Raw genomic sequence first — 12,380 nt, 5'->3', positions numbered from 1 at the left:
TGAGACAAAAGGTGACAAATAGGTTCATTCTTCTCTTTTTTCCCCCACCATTTCTGGCAAGTACCTCTTTATTTTTAACAAGCTTGAGGAGGATAACATATGCTTGATTATAAGCTCATCCTTCGGATGAGTCCAACCTAGTTTAAATTCGAACCCTAGGAAGGAGTGGTTCGTTCCTGTTTTTAATTGAACAGGTCCTGTACTGTAAAAGTTTAACGAGCCCAGTATAGGAGAAACTCGGCGTTTTTCAATTTTAGAGAGTCTGAAAAAACTAAAGGAGACTCCACGTTGAACTTTTTCGTATATTTGTGTCCCTCAAGCCCGAAAAAGTATAAAATAATACCTGGGGGAACCGCTTGATCTTGCGACCAAGGAGTACTTTCATAATAGTGTCGTTAACCTGAAAAGTAAAAAGCGATCAAGGACACGTCGTTTTATTTCCTTATCGAGTTCGAAACGACAAAAACCCGGCAATCTTTTCCTGATTTTGCGGTCAGAAAAGAGCTAAAAGGGGACCGTCTTTTAATTCCGTTTTAACGAGTGAAAAAGAAACACTCGGCGATCTTTTCATGTTTTAGGAGTCAGAAAAGGGCTTAAAAGATGACTCTGAAATTTTGTTTGTGAAAAATTACAATTTCCCTCGAAATCCCTTCGTCCTGCACAAAAGCGACACATTACTCATACCTGTTTAAAATAGGCAAAAATACATTCAAAAACATCTTTTCATGGTAAAAAATGAACTAATTCATCCAAAAAACCTATAAAAAGACCTTTTACCATGTCATTTTTACCGTTTCACTGTTGAGGTTGAAAAAGGAGCTTTTGACAAGAAACTTCCCGTGGTTGCTGCGGAAAATCTGACCGTCGGAATCGAACGCCGCTTCACCGAGGTATTTTACACATCCCACTCTTCATTTTTATCCGTTTAGTTTTTTGTTTTTGGTCTCTGTTTCATTTTTTGGGGGGGTTTTGGGTTCAAAATGCGCCCCTCGGCGGACGCAGGTGCCCTTCGGGTGACCTGCGTCCCCCGACTTTTTCTCACACGGGAAAAAGGTCGGGGGACGCAGTCCGCCTTCAGGCGAGCTGCGTCCGGACGCCCTGTGCTACAAAGCCGGGGTGCGTCTTCCGCAAAGGGCGCATTTCAAAACCCCAACTCTCTCAAAAAACCACCAAATTTGCTCAAATTAATTTCTAATTGACTCTTTTGATGTGCAGGACTTTAAACATGTTAGACTGGAGAGAGAGAGAGCACGTAGAGGACGATGAAGCTGCGATTAACCACCAACCCTCTCTGGATGCCTTAAGAACATGTGGATTGTACAAATATTGGACCATACCGGGCATGAGGGGCCAGGTAAGATTTTTGGAATGGCTGGTTGAGCGATGGAACGTTCAGGATCAATGTTTTTACATTAGAGGGCACCAGCTCGAGATAGAGCCCTCGGATGTATACTTTCTCACTGGCTTGCCAAACAGAGGTGAGCAACTCAACCTTGCGGGGACCAGGCCGGGTGGCCAATCCCTTGATGATCTCCGCGAGGAGTGGTGCAGACCAGGGACTCGCCATAAAAAAGGCGTGGAGATAAAGCACATCGCTCTGGCGGAACTTAGAGTTATTGCATTTACGGTCACCGGGATTTGTGGCGCGGCCGCCTTGCACATTGCCTCCGGATCCCAAATGCGGATGGCAGTTGACTGTTACCAAGGCACCATCTTCAACTGGTGCGAAGCTGTGTCGGCTCATATGAAGAGCCAACTAACCAAGGCAAAGAACGGACGACTAAAAACTTTTGGATATGGGCCTATAGTCGTGAGCTTTGCCTTGGAGAGAGTTCCTATGCTGATCCCTCAGCAACTCACTGTTGATGACTTGGGTCCTCGGGAGCCAAAGCTTGTTCGATGGGTTGCGGTGATGGCCCGGCATCCTGACGAGGGTGCTGCAGTGGTTCGATTCTCGGACAGTTACTTCGACTGGCTAGAGGGCCAGCTTTTTGTGATACAAGACTTTCCATATGCCGGAATGGATTTCAGAGGTGATCCGGACATGGTTCTTCCACAGGGGGAACAATGGGACGACAGAGGTACTTTCATTTTCACAAGTTTTCTAATTATGTATTTTTTTATTTTTCATATATATCGTCTCAAAGTAACAGTAAAACTTTAAAAATGCAGATGTTGGACCACAGCGTCCAGCCAATCTCCGGCCTTACGACAGACGACATCCAGCTGCACCGGCACCGGCCCCACAGGACGCGGCTGCGGACGTACTAGCTGAGTTGGAGCATGATCTAGAGCGTCTCACGGCAGATATACCTGAGACTACTATGGACGACATTCCTATCAGGCTTCAGCGCTTCGTAGTCGCGGTCCCTGGACCGTTTAGGAGATTTTTGCGTAAGGTAGCCCGCGCAGTGGTGTCGTACAGAGAGCACCACCAGTGATTGACTAGTCACTTTTGTAGTCACATGTGACATTTTTGACTTTTTGTACTATCATTTTGCCGATCATAAGGTGTTTTAAACCTATGATCGAAGACGATGTATATATTTTTTGACACACTTCTATCTATATATATCACTATTACCGGCTTATCTTGTTTAACATATGTGATGAAATGTTTTTAAATTTACTTGCATGATTATTGTAAATGTCTGTCCAACATTCGAGAAGCAATTGCATCTGCTAATGTATTCAAAGACCTTGGAATATGTTGATATTCAATGTAATCAAATTCACGTTCCAAGAGACGCACTCTCAAAAACAACCTTAACAACACAGGATTTCTAATGGCATAAACTCTATTAAGCTGTAATACAACAAGTTCAGAATCTAACCTCACTATCAAACGTCGAATTCCAAATGAAATAGATTCGGATAATAATTCAACCACTGCACTGTATTCTGCAATGTTATTCGTTGTTTGACCGAGGCTTACCCCATGCATAGAAACTAACTCGTCAGAGGGCGAATAGATAACCCAAGCTGCGGAAGAGATATTCCGTGTATTACGACAAGCACCATCAGCAAATCCAATGTATGTTTGGAGAGGCGTCGACATCTACAATATCAAGAGTAAAACCAAGATAAGCCAGAATAATGACGAAAAACCACACTTGCTAAGCTAAGCACACTGACTAAACTAACACACTTGCTAGCTAGAAAGGAAATCTAACCTATCTAAAAATTTCTCCATCCATCATTTTAAGCATAATACCTCTTTAGGTAAAGTCCATTTCTGGGTTTGCCCAAAGAGTCCCCATCAAAATCAACTAACTCATAAGCCCCTTTTGCTAGCTTTCGCTTTACAATGTAGGGCCCATGCCACATGGGAACGAATTTTCCAGCACCTAGCTTATCGTTAGCTTGATCATATAATAGTACTAGGTCTCCTTCTGAAAAACTCCGAGGAGTTACATTTTTATCGTACTGAGCTTTCATTCGTTTCGCGTGAGTCTCGATGGCTAAAGTAGCGTCACGTCGAGTCTCATCTAATTTAGCCAAGTATAACAACCGTTTCTCCTCTTCGGAAGTAGCTGGAAGTAATTCGACAGCCATTTGAAGTGATGGGATTTCGCATTCAATAGGTAACACAGCTTCTAAGCCATAAACTAGCTGAAAAGGGGTGAAACCTGTTGAATTTTTCACTGAAGTTCGATATGCCCATAGCGCCGAAAATAACATGTTATGCCAATTCGTTCGATGGATACCAATGATCCGTCGAATCATGACGACTAGAACTTTGTTGATTGACTCAACCAAACCGTTGGCTTGCGGATAATAAGGTGTAGAGCTATCGTGGCGCAAACCAAGCTGGCTTGTAAGCTCAGTCATCATGACATTTCGAAAATGGCTTCCATGGTCCGTAATGATTGCTTGTGGGACACCAAACCTAGTTATGATATGATTGAATACGAAAAGTGCAGCTGTCTTGCCGCTTGCGTCGAATGTAGGCATCGCCTCGGCCCACTTAGTAAAATAATCAACCGCAAGGATGATATACGCATGCCCCCCGGCCGAGTGAGGGTTACAAGTAATAAAGTCAATGCCCCATTTGGCGAATGGACCAGCGGCAATTATAGGGTGGAGAGGAGCAGGTGGAGCGCGCATCTTTCGATCAAACACTTGACAGTTGTGGCATGTTCTGACAGCAAGGATACAATCTTTAAACATAGACGGCCAGAAATAGCCAGCGCGCAACACCTTCTGAGCTGTGGCATACCCAGACATATGACCGCCACATGCTCCAGAGTGACAATCATTCAAAACTCTCTCAGCCTCTTCGTGAGTTAAACAACGTCGAAAAACTAAGTCTGCCCCCCGGCGATAAAGTGTATCTCCAATAATTCTGTATTGCTGGGATTGAAACCGAATTTTTCGACGGTTTTCCTTGGAAGCTTCAGGCCGAAAGGTTTGGGTTTGGAGATAGATGATTATATCCCCATACCACGGATCTATAGTGCTAATAAGAAACAAAGATTCGTCCGCAATGGACTCCTCTGCCACAGTCTCTGTGTCAGCACTCGGGAAATCACACATCAATTCCGCGAAAACTAAAGATTTCTTAGACTTGGACTTCTCAAACTCCAAGTCGAACTCTTGCAGGATGACGATCCATTTAGAGTACTTGCCCCCTAGCAGTTGTTTTGTCAAGATATAAATCATAGGGTTGCAATCCGAAATAACAGTAGTTTTGCGGAGAAGAATGTAGTGACGAAAACGCTGGACAGCTTGAACGGCTGCCAGGGCCAATTTCTCCACATGTGAATATTTTAACTCAGTTGGATTTAAGGTTCTGCTAAGGTAATATATCACATGCTCTGCCTTGAATTCATCTTCTTGAACTAACACCATTCCAATGGTGGAATGCGAAGCTGCGAGGTATAAGAAGTAGTCCTGGTTGTAGTTGGGAGGATGCAATAACGGTGCATGGGTCAACGCGTGTTTCAGTGCATCAAAAGATTGTTGGGCAATCTCGTCCCAAAAGAATTGTGCGTTCTGTTTCAACAACCGTGTAAAACCTTTAGTGACCTCGGCGTAGTTTGGGATGAATCGGCGTAAAAAGTTCGCTTTCCCTTGCAAACTTTGGAGTTGGCGCAAACTCGAAGGAGGAGGCAATTTGATGATAGCCTCGACTTTCGAGGGATCGACGCGAATGCCGGCTTTTGAAACAACAAATCCCAGCAATCGACCTGTTTCTATACAGAAAACACACTTGTGGGGATTCAACCGAATTCGATAATGCCTACACCTCATAAAGATTGCTCGTAGGTGGACAAGGTGATCAGCTCGTTGTAAAGAATGAGCAGGCAAATCATCGAGATAGGGTTGCACAATGTGCTTGATGTCATGAAACGCATAAGACATCGCCCGTTGAAAAGTGGCTCCGGCATTCTTAAGTCCAAAAGGTAATTTGCAATAAGCAAATGTCCCCCATGGACAAATGAATGCCGTTTTTGGTTGATCGGCAGGTAGAATATTGATTTGATTATAGCCTGAGAAACCATCCATGAAGGAAAACATCTCACTTCCGGCACAATCATCAATAATTTGATCGATATAAGGCGTAGGATAGTTGTCTTTTGGACAAGCTCGATTGATATCCCTATAGTCGATACAGATTCTTATTGTTCCTTGTTTTTTATTGACGGGAACAATATTCGATACCCAATCCGTTAACGGGATCGGATAAATGAAACCTGCTTTCAACAGCTTTTCGACTTCTGCTTTAATCGCAGCCGCTTTTCGAGGGTGAATCTGACGCAACCGTTGCCGAATGGGTTTAGCATCCGGGTAGGTTTTGATTTCATGAACAACAATGGCAGGATCAATTCCCGGCATTTCCTCGTAAGACCAGGCAAACACGTCGCGGAATTCTTGGAATAGGGCCTTGTAAGTTTGGATTTCTTCTTCAGTACATGCGGCACCTATATGAATGTTCTCCTCGATTCCGGGCTTCACTGAAATATCAATGGGAATAGTACGAGAAATATTCCCTAAATTCAGCTCTGAATCAGAATGTTTCGTTGGATCCTGAGCGTCTTTGACATATTCAGCGGTAAAGATAGATGAAAAATCATTTTCAAATGCATCATCCTTAGGTAAAAACGAAGATCTGTGATGGAGATCTTCCCATGGTAGATCATCTACACTTAGGATTTCGCGAAGTTGTTCGTCAGATGACACTTCTTCGGGAAACGTTATCCGTTCTAAGGGTGAGGTGAAAAGTGACTCTTCACTGACCACATTCATTTGGTCGGTTGAATGAAAGTCGGTAAAAGACATAAGAGCTTCATAAGCAATCTCATACGGACTCAACGGCATAACATCACCGAGTGAGTCTAGCTCAGAGTCAGAGGGAACATACCAAGGATCATCATAAATAATGTTTTCTGACGTGATCATATGAATTGTTGCAAACGAAGGGTCTGCATTGAGTGGAGGGAGAGGAAAAGTTCCCAGTAAACCGGAATCCTTAACTAAACCTACACCAATGTCCCTATAAGGGATTGTCGTTTTACCAACATGCTGGATAGTTTCTAAAGAGGTTGGGTCGGATGAAAAGTATGTCAGCTGATCAATAGTCACGATCTTACCGTTATGTGGAAACTTAATGACTCTGAAGACCGATGAAACGACCGCTGTCATAGCATATGACCAACTTCGACCCAAAAGAAGGTTGTAGTCTAGAGGGGCATCAACCACTTCCACATCCAGACTAACGGTTTTACCTTCGACCCCTATAGGCAATTCTTGTAGAATACCAAACGGACGGAACCCACGGCCATCAAAGGCCTTAAGGATGGTGGGGGATTGGTTCAACGAAGGAGAACCAAGCGATCTCCAACATTGAATCGACATAATACACGTAGAAGCTCCCTCATCAATCACAGTCCGATGAATAGGCCTGTTTTTGACTATCACTGGAATTTGGAAAGCCATTTGATGGGGGAGACGCGGTGTACTACTTTCTAGATCAAAGATCATTAGGTTCGGGTCCTGAACATCGACAGCTCCAATAGCCGACAAAAGCAATTTTCGTTGCGCTGGACATGATTGCAGCACTTCGAGTGCCGACATTGCTGAAGGTGAAACAGCTAAGTCTTCAACAATGTTGTAATTCTGGGCTGCTCTCGCATGTGGATTGAAAGCAGACCTTCGAAGTACACCCTTGGCGGGCGGCTTAATCACTAAGTCTGGGTTAGGTTTTTCGATCTGTAGTGGATCGGAACCAGGAGTTGAGGTTGATGGGTTAGAGTGAGAAGATTCTGCTTCTTTACCATCAACAGGAGCCTTACTACCATAATCTTGCGATCGAGTCGCAATCCTGACATGAGACATCATCAAAATGGGTTCTTCACTGGCATTCGAAGAAGAACCTATCATCTTATTTTCCTGCTCGGGAAATGGATTCTTTAACACAGCAGGAGTGGGAGAACCTTTAACTATTTTCACTACCTCGGCCCGATGAGGGCAGTCTCTCGTAAAATGATCTTCTTCACAAATGAGACAAGGATAACGAGGTTTGCGCTTTTCGTCATTGGTTTCCGACTTTTCCGTTTTCTCCTTTGGAGCCTTGTCTGCTTTAGCCTTCTTCTTTCCTTTCTTCTTTCCACCGTTTTTGGATTTGGCCGTAGATGACTCTACAGCGTGAATGTCGGCGGTAAGTTCAGGAGGAGAAGACTCTCCTGTCGGAGAATCAGGCAAAGTGATAATTGGAGTATTGGAGGTCTTGGAAGACTTCTTCTTACTCTTCGTAGTCACGATACCGATCATACCATCAGCGGCATGAGATCCCGAAGGAGCAGCAGCGATTTGGTTTGACTTTGGAAGATCCGGAATTTTCTCGTGTAACGTACCCGACTGAGTGTAAACTAAGTCAAGGTATTGTGCCTGAGCAATGACTTGCTCCTCAGTAACTACTCCGGCCTTAGCTACATCTTCAGTAATTCTTGGTAATAATGATTTGACAAACCATTCAGCTAAGATTTGGTCCGGGATAAAAACTTTCACTAATCTTCTTCGACGTCTCCACTCATGGATGTGATCAGAAATGTACGTGGATGTCGATTGTTTTAGCGAAGTTAATAATTCTGTACCATTATCGTATCTGACTGGTAACTGAAAATGAGTTAAGAATGAAGTAGCTAACTGGCTAAAGTTGTAAAAAGAAGCCCGTGGCAACTCAATGTACCACTTGGCTGCGAGACCAATGAGTGTACGCTGGAAAAGACGTAAGCGGATAGAATCATCTGAGATGGAATTTGATGCACACCAGAGGTGGTAAGTCATCACGTGATTAGACGGATCCTCTCCAGACTTACCTTCGAACTTGGGTATATCGCTGGGCAACTTATTTGGCATTGGCGGCCAGAACGGAAGATATTGAATTGGATCGTTCGTTAGGCGCGTCAAGTCGGGTAAATCTAAAGTCGCAATAAACGGTAACTGCCGGTTAGGATCTCTAAAACTCTGAGTCACAATACCAGCCCCAGGAGGAGGATATCCAGGATAACTAGGAACAGGAGTCGCATTTGGGATATTATATCCTCCTGGAAAACCAGGATTAACCGGACCGTACTGGGGTTGCTGAGGTGGTTGATAAGTGTACCCAGGATACGGTTGATACTGGTAAACCGGTTGTTGGGCAGCTTGCCCAGGTTGATACTGTCCCTGGTACGGAGGTTGAACAAATTGAGGTTGAGTAGTAACAACCGTACTTGTACCAGGTTGGCCTGCAGGCATCTGGACTGTGGTTTGAACCGTGGGTCCAGACAACGGTACAGATGTCTGAGGAGCGGTTACAGGGACAGTAGAAACCGGAGCTGCCGATACTCCAGAAGTAAGCATGGTAGATGAAGCGGTAGTTGCTGCAGCCGTGTGAGGAGGAGTACTAGGTGCAATTGGCGGCTGAGTAACTACGGAAGTTACAGGGGTCTGAACACTTGACTGGACAGGTTGCGGTTGCTGGGGTGGACCAGGAACTGCAGGTTGTCCTGCTTGAGGTACCGACTGTATACTTGGTTGCGACATCTGTTGACCTTGTGACGGATCCCATGTTAACATTCCAGGGTATTGACTCGTAACAGGTTGAGGATACTGAGATCCATAGCCGTATTGAGGATAGGGTTGATAACTGTAAGGTGTAGTCCCATATGATTGCCCTTGAGGTGGTTGATAACCTTGACCAGGGTATTGACCCGTAGGTTGATAACCTTGAGGTAAATACGAATACTGGGGTTGACCTTGACCTTGAGGTTGGTATCCTTGAGGTTGATACCCTTGGGGTTGATACCCTTGGGGTTGCCATCCTTGAGGTTGCCATCCTTGAGGTTGATATTGATACTGAGGTTGACTTTGGGGTACATATTGAGGCTGGGGTTGATACCCTTGGGGTTGATACCCTTGAGGTTGCCCCCCAGTCACGAATGAAGTACCTTGAGGTTGCCCCCCAGGTATTAACGGAGGTTGCCCCCCAGGCGGTAATTGGCCACCTTGAGGTTGGTTAATGGGAGTTGAACCTGACATCATATAAACGTCACCTATACTCAATGGTACATTACCAGTGTTTCCAACTAATAACCCATGATCAACAGGTTGAGGAGATGCTCCCGCAAAGGTACCAGAAAGTGAGTGATACCCAGTAGGAACAGAAGGACCGCCATGTAAAAATGATTCAGTACTTTGTGAAAACACAGATGACTGACCAGACATATTTACAGGAGAATGAATTCCTCTAGGTGGAACTGGAGTACGAGGTGTAGAAAAACCTACTGAGTTGTCTAAAAAATTGGTTAATGCAAGGTACCAAGATTCACTTCTAGGAGGACTGTAAAAGATGGATTCACGCTCCCTTAGATCAAGGGTAATTAGATCTTCAGAATCAGACACGCCTATTTCTTCCTCTGGAACAAGTTCTTCTATAGCAATTAATCCAACAGGAAGATTTTCGGTGATAATTCTTTCTATTCTTGGTGAATCAGGAACACTAGGAGTTGGAGTAACAGGTTCGGAAATTTCAGGTTCTTCGCCTGTTTCACTGGCAGATGAAAAACTACCAGCAAGCTCGGAAACTGTAACAGCTTCGGGATTGTAACCTGTTTCTAATCTTTGGTAATCTGGATGGACTACCAAAGAAGATTCTCCTTCTTCAGGTGAACCTACTTTACTGCCACTAGGAGTTACAAGGACCTTTAAACCCTCTAAATGACTGGGGTCGTCTCGAGGAGGTGAACCCCTAAGTTCACGGGATCTTCTCAACAATTCGGCCACAGAAACAACTTCAGGAGACTGGCCCGCAATGCGACGGGACCTTCTCGGTAATTCCGCCACAATTAAAGATTTTTAACTACAACACACGAAAACAAAGTAAAAAATTTCAAATCAAACCACCTAAAGTCTTCTAAAGAACCAATCAAATTTGAAGCACACGCCTAAATAATCTAGAGCGTCAAACCACACACAAACAGTAGTCTTCCGGACCAAAAACGCTAGTTGGTGATTAGGCCCAACCTCGCAGGATTCAGTACAGAAATAGTGGGTGGAACAGTTACCCCGGCAACCTGCTTAATGAATAGACTGGACCAAGTTCCTCCACTTTAACCGTCTCGAAGTGAAGCGAACCCCCCAGAAAATCCAAGTGAGTATAACCGACGTCTGCTCCAGGTACAGTGGGACCTTCCCTCCACCGTCACCTTGGGTAGAATCCTAGATATTATGGCCACTAAGGTTACCAATCACAACAATTACACCTGGGGGAACAGTCTAAACTCCGACAGCACGCAAGGGCAGAGTAGCAAGCTCCAATCCCCTTACCGGCTCCTTGACAACAATCCAAGGTTTACCGATAAGTGACCCCTGGCTCCTCGACAATGGTTAATCCGAGGTTTACCGTTTGTAATACGTACTGCCTGGCGTCGTTCCCAACGAGGGAGGAATGATCCCCTCACTGGTTCGGACACGAGCTCGTGTTTCTCCTTTAAGAGGAGCTTTCCCAGAATGTAACTGAAACAATTGGATTTGTTCTACTCAAGATAGACTATCTGTTTGGTTTTGTAGTCTTGGAGAGTTAAGTACTCACCTACTCCAAGACCCTAGCCTAAGCTATGTTGGTGCTTCAGAGCCCTAGAAAAATAAAGATTACTAGATTGATTTTAATTTAAGCGTTACTTTTAAGGTTGTTTCTTAAGTCAAAAGGTGATGGAAGTGAAACTAGTGGTGTGTTGACTCGACTCGAAACCACTACAAAATGCACCTAAAATGATTTATCCACTACTTTACTTTTTCGATGAATTGCTTAACTAAAAAGTTGAGAGAATGCAATCTTTATAAAAGCAACTTCTTAATTGAAGACAATCAAAGAAACAATTCGTTTTTCTTTTCCAAGCATAAAAACATAACTTCTCTTTACATACACGAAAAAACTCTTTTCTTCTTTTGAAAACAAAAAGCTACTTGAAACAAGACTTTTTAAGAAGATGTTTTTGTATTTTTCTTTTAATAAAGCAAGTAAATCTAATATAACCAAAAATCAATCTTAACAACTCTTAAAATCTATGAAAATGCACTCATAAGCAAACTAAAGGCAAATTTATTCTAAGCAATCTTAACGAGGCCAAAACTAACAATGATTATTTCTAAGGTGTTTTACTTGATCACAATCAAATCAAGGACTAGCTTATTGCAGAATCAAAAACTAGCCAAAACAAAACTCTAATCTTTTTGTTCTTTTTGTAAAATGGAAATCAATACTTTATAAACAAGCAATGCGAAATTTGACCCAAAACAACTCAAATGACAAGTTGCTCAAACAAGGAGACTTTACGACAGGCTCAACTTCTAAGAAGGTTGACTAACCAGAGATATCTAAGGCTGGACAACTTTCTACTATCAAAGTCACTACAAAGCCTTTCCAAAAATCAAACCCTAGGTATAAACTTCGTTGAAAACCACTAAAACACTCAAAGCTCACAAAACTAGTTCAGGTGAGAATTCTTGACAGGGTACTAAAGGATCTGGGCAGAAAACACTAAGGAAAAACAAAATCTAAAAGTAATTTAAAGCAAAAATGGAATTTTCTTAACTTTTACAGGAAGACGCAGGCCACCCGTTGTCACAGGTGCGGCCCCGCACTGTGCAGTCGACAACAGCGCGTCCAAGGACGCACTGTGCAGCACACAGAGACTGCGTCCTTCTGGAAAAAGGAAGAAAAACTAAAGCCAACTAAATCTAAAGCTAAGCCACCCAAATACTAATTCTCACAGTCAAAAACCAGAAAATAAAAATGATTTTCTCAAAGCAAAGTTCATATAAAGGAAAAGACTCTCTCATTAATGGATTCCCCAGTGGAGTCGCCAATTTGTCACACGGAATCTGTCAAGGGT

This window comes from Pinus tabuliformis, chromosome 9 (genome assembly GCF_031772625.1).
Source record: "Pinus tabuliformis cultivar Carrire ecotype Pingquan chromosome 9, CPIR1, whole genome shotgun sequence".
Classification (NCBI taxonomy): Eukaryota; Viridiplantae; Streptophyta; class Pinopsida; order Pinales; family Pinaceae; genus Pinus; species Pinus tabuliformis.
Note: the sequence above shows the minus strand (reverse complement) of the source record.